Source organism: Oncorhynchus mykiss, chromosome 12, assembly GCF_057628025.1.
Source record: "Oncorhynchus mykiss isolate SJ-2025 chromosome 12, ASM5762802v1, whole genome shotgun sequence".
Taxonomy (NCBI): Eukaryota; Metazoa; Chordata; class Actinopteri; order Salmoniformes; family Salmonidae; genus Oncorhynchus; species Oncorhynchus mykiss.
In genome coordinates this window covers 39,749,134-39,763,101 of record NC_143033.1, presented here as the reverse complement: position 1 = coordinate 39,763,101, position 13,968 = coordinate 39,749,134, and the positions used below count along the sequence as shown (strand labels likewise).

Genomic DNA, 13,968 nt, shown 5'->3' with positions numbered 1-13,968 from the left:
CAGGCCTGGTATGTATGGGTGGCATGATCATGCATGCCTCCAACTTGTATTACAATGCTTAAATAAATATATTGTTCTGCAGGTACAACGTTTGCTGTTGAGCTGTCTATCCGTCATGTATGTAGCCTATTTGTCCATCATGACATAAAAAACGATCTTGCAATTTGTCCGTGTTGTCTGGTAAATGTAATTGGTAGGCTTGCTGAGACACAAAGTGTGCAAAGCGTTTCTGTTTATGAACTCTGCTATTGCGGACCCCCACACGTATGCGAAATGGACAGTAGGCACTTATTTTTCTCCGCGCAACGATTGGTCAGCCATTACCATCTGTAGCCAATCGGCACAATGTTGCTATGCTGTAATGTTACATTGATTGGTTCCCTTGACTGTCAGTCTGCCTCAGACGGGTACTGTCTTTACGCAATAACATCAACTCAAGCGGTGCGCTCAGTATCGGATGGACCTCCTTCGTTACTTATTGAGCATTGAAGTCAACTCGTAGAAGCAAACCTTAACTCTCTAAGCTGAATGAGAAGGATTTGCCACATAAAGATGTGATCGGCAAAGCGCTAGAGGCGACGATTGAATTTTCTCTATCCAAAGGTAAAGTCAATGCTTATTGTTATTGCGCAACTGTAACGGTACATGTTTAAAACGGACTACATCTTGTCCGAAAGTTCATAATGGGGCCTGAGACTAGATTATAACTATTTGATAACAATTAAACGGTAATACGATTCTGACCGACTGCTTAGTGTATAACCTACAGGTATTGTATATGATGCGAGGAGGATTGACGTACAATATACACGCGGTGGCACTACATGCGCTGGTTTTATATTACACAAAGTTGGCAGTGTCGTATTCTGCACCACCGAATCCAAACATTGCTTTTGGTGCATGCGGACGATGGAAGTAGAAGTTGCAAAGAGGAATCCGTTATGAAATTGTTTCGGTTCTGACATGTTTTTGTTGACAATCATTTGTCATTACTTATGCCATATTAATATAATTGACAAGCATGTATTGGCTTTTTTAACAGTCATTCAAAATGTTACCATCGTTTAGTGGTTGTAACAATATGCTGTAATAAATGTAACATCTGTTATTGTTATCAATATTTTGAACCTTTAACAATCGTTCCTAAATTACTCTGTGACCCGATAGAGGCCTCTCACTATCTTGCTATAGTTTTTGCTAAAAGACCATACCAAAAATAGTGAATACAGTTCAGGTCGGGCCACAAACGGATGACAGCTGGTTCCCCTTGACTAGTCTACTCTAAATCTCGACTAAGTTGGCAGAGAGCAAAAGGGTAGCTATTTTTACCCACAGTAACATCTCTGTTCATTTTGACATTTTCATTGATATCTAACTTGGTTTCCTATTTAGTCATAATGACCTTAACTGGCATATAAATAATTCAACCACTTAACAGGTAGTTTTAAAACCACCCAAAGGAAGCTACCTATGGAACACATCATAGCAGATGCATCACGTGATATGGTCAAGAGCTCAATGTTTGTCACCTCTTTCTTAGCCACTCAGTACCATGACCAAAACAACCTTTTAAATCATTGTAAGCGTAAGCACAAAATTCCAGCGTAAGCATGAAATCAGTGTCAATATGTCAATCAGTGCAACAGAGATATAGCTGTGTGGGAGTGTTGTGTGGGCCAGTAACTGAAAGGTCGCTGGTTCGAATCTCCGAGCCGACTAGGTGAAATATCTGATGTGCCTTTGAGCAAGGCACTTAACCCTAATTGCTCCTCTGGATAAGAGCGTCTGCTAAATGACTGAAATTTAGTTTTTTTTATATTTAAAAAAAGGTTGTGAGCCCCGGGGCCGCTTGAGTAGGAGGCTTTCTCTCTGTCAGTCGGCATACAAATGGCTGCGTATGGCTAGATTGAGGTTAGTATGGTAGCACACTTTGGAATCAATTGCCATCACAGATGCTGGGGGGAAAAATCTGGGCATAATGTCCTTATAGGCATAGCCAGGACAGGTACAATAAAATGTATAATAAACCTGGTGATAGTCAGGAATGTCTTACAATTCAACTTTCATTTCCCCTGAAGAGTGTACGGTTTTAATTATTCAGTGTTTACTCCATTGTTTTTGCACCTTGTGAGGTAACTATGGTATATGTTCCCTAATGCACATCAGATAATGCAACACTACAAGACAGTCCCCGAAATGGATCAAGTATTAGCGTGTGTTCACTGCTTCCTATCATCTTGTGTGTGTGCAAAAAGAGTGCTATTCAAAGGTCATTGCTGGGTGCTCATTTGGCACCAATTCAGAGACCAGCTCTTGCATTCATCCAATGCTAATAAATAGAGGGAGGGAGCATGGCAGGGATGTTTTCACCTCTATCCAACTGGTCACACCTATTTCCTGCCAGTCATTCACACCATCTGGGGCGTTAGCAGAAAGTTCTACACCCCTGGCCTCCTCGCATCCAGGAGACTGCCCTGTGTTGTGAAGGATGTGGCACATTCCATGTCTATGTTTTAAGCAGGATCTGATTGAGATGAAAAGCCTAGAGACAGTGCATGCATGTGACTGAGTGTTTCCATGTGTGTGTATGTTTTCTCAATGATTCTGGTGGCTTTGATGCTCAATATATACACTCGTGGCCAAAAGTTTTGAGAATGACACAAATATTAATTTCCACAAAGGTTGCTGCTTCAGTGTCTTTAGATATTTTTGTCAGATGTTACTATGGAATACTGAAGTATAATTACCAGCATTTCATAAGTGTCAAAGGCTTTTATTGACAATTACATGAAGTTGATGCAAAGAGTCAATATTTGCAGTGTTGACCCTTCTTTTTCAAGACCTCTGCAATCTGCCCTGGCGTGCTGTCAATTAACTTCTGGGCCACATCTTGACTGCTGGCAGCCCATTCTTGCATTATCAATGCTTGGAGTTTGTCAGAATTTGTGGGTTTTTGTTTGTCCATCTGCCTCTTGAGGATAGACCACAAGTTCTCAATGGGATTAAGGTCTGGGGAGTTTCCTGGCCATGGACACAAAATATCGATGTTTTGTTCCCTGCGCCACTTAGTTATCACTTTTGCCTTATGGCAAGGTGCTCTATCATGCTGGAAAAGGCATTGTTCGTCACCAAACTGTTCCTGGATGGTTGGGAGAAGTTGCTCTCGGAGGATGTGTTGGTACCATTCTTTATTCACGGCTGTGTTCTTAGGCAAATTGTGAGTGAGCCCACTCCCTTGGCTGAGAAGCAACCCCACACATGAATGGTCTCAGGATGCTTTACTGTTGTCATGACACAGGACTGATGGTAGCGCTCACCTCTTCTTTTCCAGACAAGCTTTTTTTTTGTTTGGGATGCCCCAAACAATCGGGAAGGGGATTCATCAGAGAAAATAATTTTACCCCAGTCCTCAGCAGTCCAATCCCTGTACCTTTTGCAGAATATCAGTCTGTCCCTGATGTTTTTCCTGGAGAGAATTGGCTTCTTTGCTGCCCTTCTTGACACAAGGCCATCCTCCAAAAGTCTTCGCCTCACTGTGCGTGCAGATGCACCTGTGTGCACCTGCCTGCTGCCATTCTTGAGCAAGCTCTGTACTGGTGGTGCCCCGATCCCGCAGCTGAATCAACTTTAAGAGATGGTCCTGGAGCTTGCTGGACTTTCTTGGGCGCCCTGAAGCCTTATTCACAACAATTGAACCGCTCTCCTTGAAGTTCTTAATGATCCGATAAATGGTTGATTTAGGTGCAATCTTACTGGCAGCAGTATCCTTGCCTGTGAAGCCCTTTTTGTGCAAAGCAATGATGACGGCACTTGTTTCTTTGCAGGTAACCATGGTTGACAGAGGAAGAAACATTATTCCAAGCACCACCCTCCTTTTGAAGCTTCCAGTCTGTCATTTGAACTCAATCAGCATGACAGAGTAATCTCCAGCCTTGTCGTCGTCAACACTCACACCTGTGTTAAAGAAAAAATCACTGACATGATGTCAGCTGGTCCTTTTGTGGCAGGGCTGAAATGCAGTGGAAAGGTTTATTTGGGGATTCAGTTAATTTGCATGGCAAATATGGACTTTGCAATTAATTGCAATTCATCTGATCACTCGTCATAACATTCTGGAGTATATGCAAATTGCCGTCATACAAACTGAGGCAGCAGACTGTGAAAATTAATATTTGTGTCATTCTCAACTTTTGGCCACAACTGTACATTAACCTAAACATGTTTTGTGGGTATTGCCTGGAGTAAGCTGTGCACATTTGTGCGTGTCTATATATTTTGGCTCTCAGATCTCTTGAAATTAACAAAGCTAGCTAGCAAAAACAACCTGACAAAAGGACACTAACGTTACTATACTGTACAAACAATTTTCGAAGTTGGAATAATGTACATTTTGGAGGGTTCGAAGAGTGGAAGTGAACTATAATGAAAGTTAAGATAAGGCAGCATAAAGCATACAAGATGTGACTTTCTTCATGACAGGCATGGCAACCACCATCTCCCTCACTGCTAGCTGTTGGGCAGGCGAAGAGAACTGCACTGTCCACCACCGGCGGCGCCATTCCAGCCATAATAATGGCCGAAACAGAGCAAACAGAATGGCATCAAACACCTGGAAACCATGTATTTGATACCATTCTGCTCCACTCATTAACACAAGCCTGTTCTCCCCAATTAAGGTGCCACCAACCTCCTGTGCTGTCCACTTGTCTGAAACATCATTACCAATTAATACCTTTTAGCTGGGTTTTACACCTCTTGGACATTTACTTTTACTTTGTGGACGTATTGGGAATGGAGCTTCTCCCGCCACTTAATGCGGGCCAGAGCCTTGGCTTCTACAAGATAGATGCAACTCACTACACTACAACCATTCTACATGTGTGGCTGCATGGCAACGCACACGCACGGGAGGATTCAGCCCGTCAGAGAGCATGATCCCCTAATGGATGGAGCTGCCTGTGTGCTGCGTGGGAGAAGAACTGTGCTACCAGCTACTGTTTGTGTGTGACTTTTTGTGTCAGTGTGAAAATAAAACCGAATGAGGTTTTGCGGATGCGTCTCCAGTCCCTCATGACTGTGGGGCCTGCTGTGTGCATGCAGAATAAAATTCTGCTGAGACTTCTACAACACTGTCACACAGAGGTTCACCAGACAAATGGACTTAATTTACAAGAAAAGGTAGGCCTTAATGCACTTTCCTTTGAAATCTGCAGGTTAGGCTACTGTTTAATCATGAGAATAGACAACGACCCTTTGAATGCATTTGATTTATCAAGCTACAATTTCATGAGACACTTTTTGATGTTTGAACAGCATTTTTCAGTCATTTCGATTGTTGATGTGGAAATTTTGTTAGAATCTTTTTTTAAAAATTATTACAAAAAATGTTTACCCCTTTTTCATGATATCCAATTGGTAGTTACAGTCTTGTCCCATCGCTGCAACTCCTGTACGGACCCTGGAGAGGAGAAGGTCAAGAGCCATGCGTCCTCCGAAACACGACCCTGCCAAGCTGTACTGCTTCTTGACACGCTGCTCGCTTAATCAGGAAGCCAGTGGCATCAATGTGTCAGAGGAAACGCTGTACAACTGGCGACCGAAGTCAGTGTTCATGCGCCCGGCCCACCACAAGAAGTCTCTAGAGCGTGATGGGACAAGGACATCCCACCAGCCAAACCCTCCCCTGGGCAACGCTGGGCCGTTTTGTGCTCCGCCTCATGGGTCTCCCAGTCACGGCCAGCTGGGACACAGCCTGGGCTCAAACCCGGGTAACTTCTCTAGCACTGTGATGCAGTACCTTAGACCGCTGTGCCACTCGGGAAGCCCAGAACCTTTTTTATTATATACAGGTAACTGCCAAAATAAAGGAAACCGTGTGTGGCGCTACAGAGGGTGGTGCAGGCAGCCCAATGTATCACTGGGGCCGAGCTCCCTGCCATCCAGGACCTCTTTATCAGAAAGGAAGGCCCAGAAAATCATTAAAGACTCCAACCACATACTGTTCTCTCTGCTTCCGCATGGCAAGCGGTACCGGAGCTTCAAAACAGACACCAACAGGCTCCTGAACAGCTTCTATCCTCATGTCATAAGGCTGCTAAATAGTATGTGTAGCCATTTTGTTAGATATCTGAGTTGACCCTTGTATTTTAGTCTTCTCCATGCACACTCACACACACACTAACTCTACACACACCCACTCTGTTAATCATATATCCTGATGCCTAGTCACCTTACCCCTACACATTTTTAATTAACCTTTTATTTCACTAGGCAAGTCAGTTAACAACAAATTATTATTTACAATGACGGCCTACACCGGCCAAACCCGGACGACGCTGGGCCAATTGTGCGCCGCCCTATGGGACTGCCAATCAAGGCCGGTTGTGATACCTGGAATCGAACCAGGGTGTCTGTAGTGACATCTCCAGCACTGAAATGCAGTGCCTTAGACCGCTGCGCCACTCGGGAGTCTGTACATACGCACCTCTATCGATCCAGTATTCCTGCACATTGTAAACATGGTACTGGAACTGACCCTGTATATAGTATGCTTTCTTTATTGTGTTCTTATTTTTATTTCAATTTTTTTTGGTTTGTTTTACCTTGTTATTTTTTGTATTACATTGTTATTGATTACTGCATTGTTGGGATTAGAGTTTGCAAAAACTCAATTTCACTGTGCTGACTGAATGAATTACATTTTATTTTTGTGTCAAATCACCAGTTGGCAACCCATCCCTTATGGGATTAATTGACACATTAGCAAACATTTACAATAATTCACTGAGATAATTCAGTGATAATTCTTCTTCCGATGTTCTCTGCAGTGCGCATCGCATAAAGAGTGAAAACATAGTAAATCAATACATAATGGTAAATAAAGTTATCCAAACAATAACTATATCCCTAGAGCAGTAAAAAATATATACATACATACATACATATACAGTTGAAGTCTGAAGTTTACACACACCTTAGCCAAATACGTTTTTCACAATTCCTGACATTTAATCCTAGTAAAAATTCCCTGTCTTAGGTCAGTTAGGATCACCACTTTATTTTAAGAATGTGAAATGTCAGAATAATAGTAGAGTGATTTATTTCATATTTTATTTCTTTCATCACATTCCTAGTGGGTCAGAAGTTTACATACACTCAATTAGTATTTGGTAGCATTGCCTTTAAATTGTTTAACTTGGGTCAAACGTTTTGTGTAGCCTTCCACAAGCTTCCTACAATAAGTTGGGTGAATTTTGGCCCATTCCTCCTGACAGAGCTGGTGTAACTGAGTCAGGTTTGTAAGGCCTCCTTGCTCGCACACGTTTTTTCAGTTCTGCCCACAGGTTTTCTATAGGATTGAGGTCAGGGCTTTGTGATGGCCACTCCAATATCTTGACTTTGTTGTCCTTAAGCCATTTTGCCACAACTTTGGAAGTATGCTTGGGGTCATTGTCCATTTGGAAGAGCCATTTGCTACCAAGCTTTAACTTCCTGACTGATGTCTTGAGATGTGGATATATTGAAGCAACATAATTGTCCTGCCTCATGATGTCATCTATTTTGTGAAGTGCACCAGTCCCTTCTGCAGCAAAGCACACCCACAACATGATGCTGCCACCCCCGTGCTTCAAGGTTGGGATGGTGTTCTTCTGCTTGCAAGCCTCCCCCTTTTTCCTCCAAACATAAAGATGGTCATCCAAACATAACAATGGTCATTATGGCCAAACAGTTCTATTTTTGTTCCATCAGACTAGAGGAAATTTCTCCAAAAAGTACGATATTTGTCCCCATGTATAGTTGCAAACCGTAGTCTGGCTTTTTTATGGCGGTTTTAGAGCAGTGGCTTCTTCCTTGCTGAGTGGCCTTTTAGGTTATGTCGATATTAGACTCGTTTTACTGTGGATATAGATACTTTTGTACCTGTTTCCTCCAGCATCTTCACAAGGTTCTTTGCTGTTGTTCTGGGATTGATTTGCACTTTTCGCACCAAAGTACGTTCATCTCTAGGAGACAGAACGCGTCTCCTTCCTGAGCAGTATGATGGCTGCGTGGTCCCATGGTGTTTATACTTGCGTTCTATTGTTTGTACAGATGAATGTGGTACCTTCTTACATTTGGAAATTGCTCCCAAGGATGAACCAGACTTGTGGAGGTCTACAATGTTTTTTTTCTGAGGTCTTGGCTGATTTATTTTGATTTTCCCATTATGTCAAGCAAAGAAGCACTGAGTTTGAAGGTAGGCTTTGAAATACATCCACAGGTACACCTCCAATTGACTCAAATTATGTCATTTGGCCTATCAGAAGCTTCTAAAGCCATGACAATTTTCTGGAATTTTCCAAGCTGTTTAAAGGCACAGTCAACTTAGTGTATGTAAACTTCTGACCCACTGGATTTGTGATACAGTGAAAGTAAGTGAAATAATCTGTCTGTAAACAATTGTTGGAAAAATTACTTGTGTCATGGACAAAATAGGTGTCCTAAACGACTTGCCAAAACTATAATTTGTTCACAATAAATTTGTGGAGTGGTTGAAAAGTGAGTTTTAATGTCTCCAACCTATGTGTATGTAAACTTCCAACTTCAACTGTGTCTACACACGTGCCATTTACCACTTAGAAGCTATATATTTTTAGGTAGCCCTTTTTCTTCTATTCCAGGCTTTATCTAAATATTCCGCAAACTGAAATACACAATGGACAAAAAAACATTTCAGTTTCTCCTCATCGCTCATCCATATAATCCCAGAGTATATCTTGTGTGCTTTCTGGAATAAGAGCAAGCGTATATCATGGTAGAAAGGGCAATAGAGGATAAAATGAGTTTCATTCTCTATTTCTTTGAGGTCACAATAGTTACATAGTCTTTCCTCTTCCATTTCACCACAATACCGACCTGTGTCAATACTCAGAGTCAATATCACTGATCTTACCTGTTTGAATACCCAGAGTCAATATCACTGATCTTACCTGTTTGAATACCCAGAGGCAATATCCCTGATCTTAACTGTGCACATAGCGATCTCTTGCTTTTAAGTAGGTTATACATAATATATCTCTCGCACACGAATTCATCCTTAAAAGGTTCTCAATTTGGGATTATGATTTATAATTTTTTTCATATTGCATCAACTGTTGTTTTTTAATAATATCTATGTCTCCTTTAATTTCAAATCAAATCAAAACAATGCAGTTCAAGAAATATAATTAAGAAAATATTTACTAAATAAACTAAAGTAACACAATAAAATAACAATAACGAGGCTATATACAGGAGGTACCGGTACCGAGTCAGTGTGTGGGAGTACAGGTTAGTCGAGGTAATTTGTACATGTAGGTGAAGGTAAAGTGACTATGCATCGATAATAAACAGTGAGTAGCATCAGTGTAAAAACAAACAGGGGCGGTGTCAATGTAAGTAGTCCGGGTGGCCATTTGATTAATTGTTTGGGCCTTCCTCTGACACACCTAGTATATAGGTCCTGGATTTCAGGAAGCTTGGCCCCAGAGATGTAATGGGCCGTACGCACTACCGACAGTAGCGGCTTATGATCGGATGCCAAGCAGTTGCCATACCAGGCGGTGATGCAACCGGTCAGGATGCTCTAAATGGTGCAGCTGTATAACTTTTTGAGGATCCGGGGACCCATGCCAAATCTTTTCAGTCTCTTCAGGGGCAAAACGTGTTGTTGTCCTGGCAAAACACTGCAAGGTCTCTGACCTCCTCCCCGTACGCTGTCTCATTGTTGTCGGTGATCAGGCCTACCACTGTTGTGTCGTCAGCAAACTTAATGATGGTGTTGGAGTCGTGCTTGGCCATGCAATACAGGACAGGAGGAGGCTAAGCACGCACCCTTGAGGGGCCCCCGTGTTGAGGATCAGCATGGCATATGTGTTGTTTTCTTACCCTTACCACCTGGGGGTGGCCCGTCAGGAAGCTATGTGGGCACTATGGTGTTGAATGCTGAGCTCTAGTCAATGAACAGCATTCTCACATAGGTGTTCCTTTTGTCCAGGTGGGAAAGGGCAGTGTGAAATGTGATTGAGATTGCGTCATCCGTGGATCTGTTGGGGCGGTATGTGAATTGGAGTGAGTCTAGGGTTTCCGGTATGATGGTGTTGATGTGAGCCATGACCAGCCTTTCAAAGCACTTCATGGCTACCAACGTGAGTGCTGCGAGGCTGTATTAATTTAGGCAGGTTACCTTCGTGCTTGAAACATGTAGGTATTACAAGGAGAGGTTGAAAATGTCAGTGAAAACACCTGCCAGTTGGTCCACGCATGCTTTGTGTACACTTCCTGGTAATCTGTCTGACCTCACGGCTTTGTGAATGTTGACCTGTTTAAAGGTCTTGTTCACATCGGCTACAGAAAGCATGATCGTCCGGAACAGCTGGTGCTCTCATGCATGCTTCAGTGTTGCTTGCATCACTGGGCAGCTCGCAGTTGGGTTTCCGTTTGTAGTCTGTAATAGTTTTCAAGCCCAGCCACATCCAACGAGAGTCAAAGCCGGTGTAGTAGGATTCAATCTTAGTCCTATATTGACACTTTTCCTGTTTGCTGGTTTGTCTGAGGGCATAGCAGGATTTCTTATAAGCGCCCTGATTAGTGTCCTGCTTCTTGAAAGCGGCAGCTCTAGCCTTTAGCTCGGTGTGGATGTTGCCTGTGATCCATGGCTTCTGGTTGGGAAATGTACATACGGTCACTGTGGGGATGACGTCGTAGATGCACTTATTGATGAAGCCGGTGACTGAGGTGTTATACTCCTTATTGCCATTGGATGAATCCCAGAACATTTTCCAGTCTGTGCTAGCAAAATAGTTCTGTAGTGTAGCATCCGCATCACAGTTCTGTAGCATAGCATCTACGTCATCTGACCACTTCCGTATTGAGCGAGTCACTGGTACTTCCTGCTTTAGTTTTTGCTTGTAAGCAGGAATCAGGAGGATAGAATTATGGTCAGATTTGCAAAATGGAGGGCGAGGGAGAGCTTTGTATGCATCTCTGTGTGTGGAGTAAAGGCGGTCTAGAGATTTGTCCCCTCTCGTTGAACATGTGACATGCTGGTAGAAATGAGGTAAACCGGATTTAAGTTTGCCTGCATTAAAGACCCCAGCCACTAGGAGCGCTGCTTCTGGGTGAGCATTTTGTTGATTGCTTATGGCCTTATACAAGTCGGCAGGTAACCTTGTGTTTAGAGCGTTGAGCCAGTAACTGAAAGGTTGCTGGATCGAATTCCCGAGCAGACAAGGTAAAATCTGTTGTTCTGCCCCTGAACAAGGCACTTAACTCACTGTTCCCCGGTAGGCAGTCATTGTAAATAAGAATTTGTACTTAACTGACTTGCCTAGTTAAATATATATTTTTTCAAAATTATACAGTTCGTTGAGTGCTGTTTTAGTGGCAGCATCGGTTTGTGGTGTTAAATAGATGGCTACAAATAATATAGTATAATATAATATATCTTGGTAGATAGTGTGGTCTACAGTTTATTATGAGGTACTCTACCTCAGGTGAGAAATATGTTGAAACTTCTTTAATATTAGACATTGCGCACCGGCAGTTATTGACAAATAGACACCCCTTCTTGTCTTACCAGACATAGCTGCTCTGTTCTGATGAAACACGGAGAAGCCTGCCATCTCTATATTATTAGTGTCGTCGTTCAGCCAAGTCTCTGTAAAACACAAGATATGAATCAATCAAATGTATTTATAAAGTCCTTCTTACATCAGCTGATGTCCCAAAGTTCTGTACAGAAACCCAGCATAAAACCCCAAATAGCAAGCAATGCAGGTGTAGAGGCACAGTTTGTAATGTCCCGTTGGTAGGATAGTCTTATTCGTTGATCCAGTTTGTTTGCACGTTAGCCAATTATACAGAGGGTAGTGGTGATTTACTCATTTGCCGACAAATTCTCACAAGGCACCCAGACCTCCGCCTCCTGTATTTCGGTATTTTCTCACGTAAATGACGGAGATTTGGACCTGGTCTCCGGGAAGCAGTATATCCTTTCTGTCGGACTCATTCAATAAAAAATCTTTGTCGAGTTCGAGGTGAGTAATCACTGTTCTGATGTCCAGAAGCTCTTTTCGGTCATAAGAGACGGTAGCAGCAACATTATGTACAAAATGAGTTACAAACAATGCGAAAAAAAAATAAAAAATAGCACAGTTGGTCAGGAGCTTGTAAAACCGCATCCATCTCCTCCGACCAAATTATTTTCGGTCATAAGAGACGGTAGCAGCTATCCCTTCCGGTGCCATTATGCAGCTGTTCACAGTCAGACTGTTGAAAAAGGTCAGACATTTCAGATGCCCAGGCTCCCCCTTTGGATAGATCCCATTGAAAAACGTTACTAGCTATTCTGGCAGTTGGCATATCCAACAAACAGTCTATTCCAAAGTCTCACCATACACAGCTTCCATCTCACCTCACAGGGTTCCCAGCCCATGTCCCCAGTTATTGCAAGTATAGGTGCAAACTTGTGGACACCTAAAAACTAACGTACTGCTCTGTTATGGACATGTTAGTTTTTGAGATACTTCTTAGCACTCCACACTCCTGCTGAATAGTCCAGAACAGGACACACGTCTGATGCAGTTTGGAATAAGTAGAATAACCAATATCTTTGAGTGTTTCTGTTTTTCCTATAACTCCCTCAAGAGCTCTACTTACTGAGTCGGCCAGGGCAAATGTGCCGTATAGAAACGTCATGTGTTCATCAATAAAAATACCCAAATATTTATAATTGCTAGTAAACTCAAGAATTTCTTCACCAAAACAAAACTGAAAAGCGCTTCTCTTAATGCATTTTAGAAAACCAGATACTATCTGTGTTTTTGTCTGGTTGATTATACTTGTGCATGTGACATTTTAAAACTTTAAACTTTAAATTAGGGTTACACTGTATGTTGATAGCAGGTGCTTCCACACAGGTGTGGTTTCTGAGTTAAGCAATTAACATCCCATCATGCTTAGGGTCATGTATAAAAATGCCAAGTTGCCCATTATTTGGTCTACCTTCGCTAGAAGACAAGATCTCCGTGCCTTTGAACTAGGGGTCTCAAAGGAGCATGGGGATTTAAAGGATGTGTATATCTGTCTCAGTCACCAGATCTCAACCCAATTGAACACGTATGGAAGATTCTGGTGCTGTGCCCGAAACGGTGTTTTCCACCACCATCAACAAAACACCAAATTATGGAATTTCTTGTGGATGAACTGTGTCACATCCCTCCAGTAGAGGGATCTATGCAAAAGTGCATTGATGCTGTTCTGGCCCAACGCCTTTGTTTTTTTAATTTAAATGTTTTACCCCCCTTGTTCTCCCCAATTTAGTTAGTCTTGTCCCATCGCTGCAACTCCTGTACGGACTCAGGAGAGGCAAAGGTCGAGAGCCATGCATCCTCCGAAACACGACCGTGCCAAGCCACACTGCTTCTTGACACACTGCTTGCTTAACCCAGAAGCACCAATGTGTCGGAGGAAACACCGTACAACTGGTGACACGAGTCAGCATGCATGTGCCCGGCCTGCCACAAAGAGTCGCTAGCACGTGGTGGGACAGGGAGATCCCGGACGGCCAAACCCTCCCTAACCCGGTAGACGCTGGGCCAATTGTGCACCACCTCATGTGTCTCGCGGTCGCAGCCGGCTGCAACACAGCCTGGGATCGAACCCGGGGCTGTAGTAATGCCTCTAGCACTGCGACGCAATGCCTTAGACCGCTGCACCACTCGAGAGGCCCCCCTAAAATTCATTTTTCATATTGGGAATTATTCGGATGAAATGTGTCCATATTTTGGTATTTTAGTGTGGATCCTACATCGTTCTATGGCTGAGTTGAGCAGTGTGTCATTTTGTCGGATGATATGAAATATGCTGTCATCGGAGGCATGTGTATCTTGGCTACATTGGTATTTACATTTGGTGAAAATTGTTTGTTAATTTAGGTTAATAGCGTAT

At 42.8% G+C, this 13,968-nt stretch overlaps 1 protein-coding gene across 1 annotated transcript in view; it reads left to right on the top strand.

Moving 5' to 3' along the window:
* The first annotated feature begins 391 nt into the window (after positions 1-391).
* The window catches only part of LOC110537579 (protein yippee-like 1), a 29,996-nt gene continuing 16,419 nt past the window's right edge, over positions 392-13,968 (top strand). The window contains exon 1 of the mRNA XM_036937538.2: positions 392-603. The gene's annotated coding sequence lies outside the window, so the exon portion shown is untranslated. The remainder of the gene's footprint in view (positions 604-13,968) is intronic.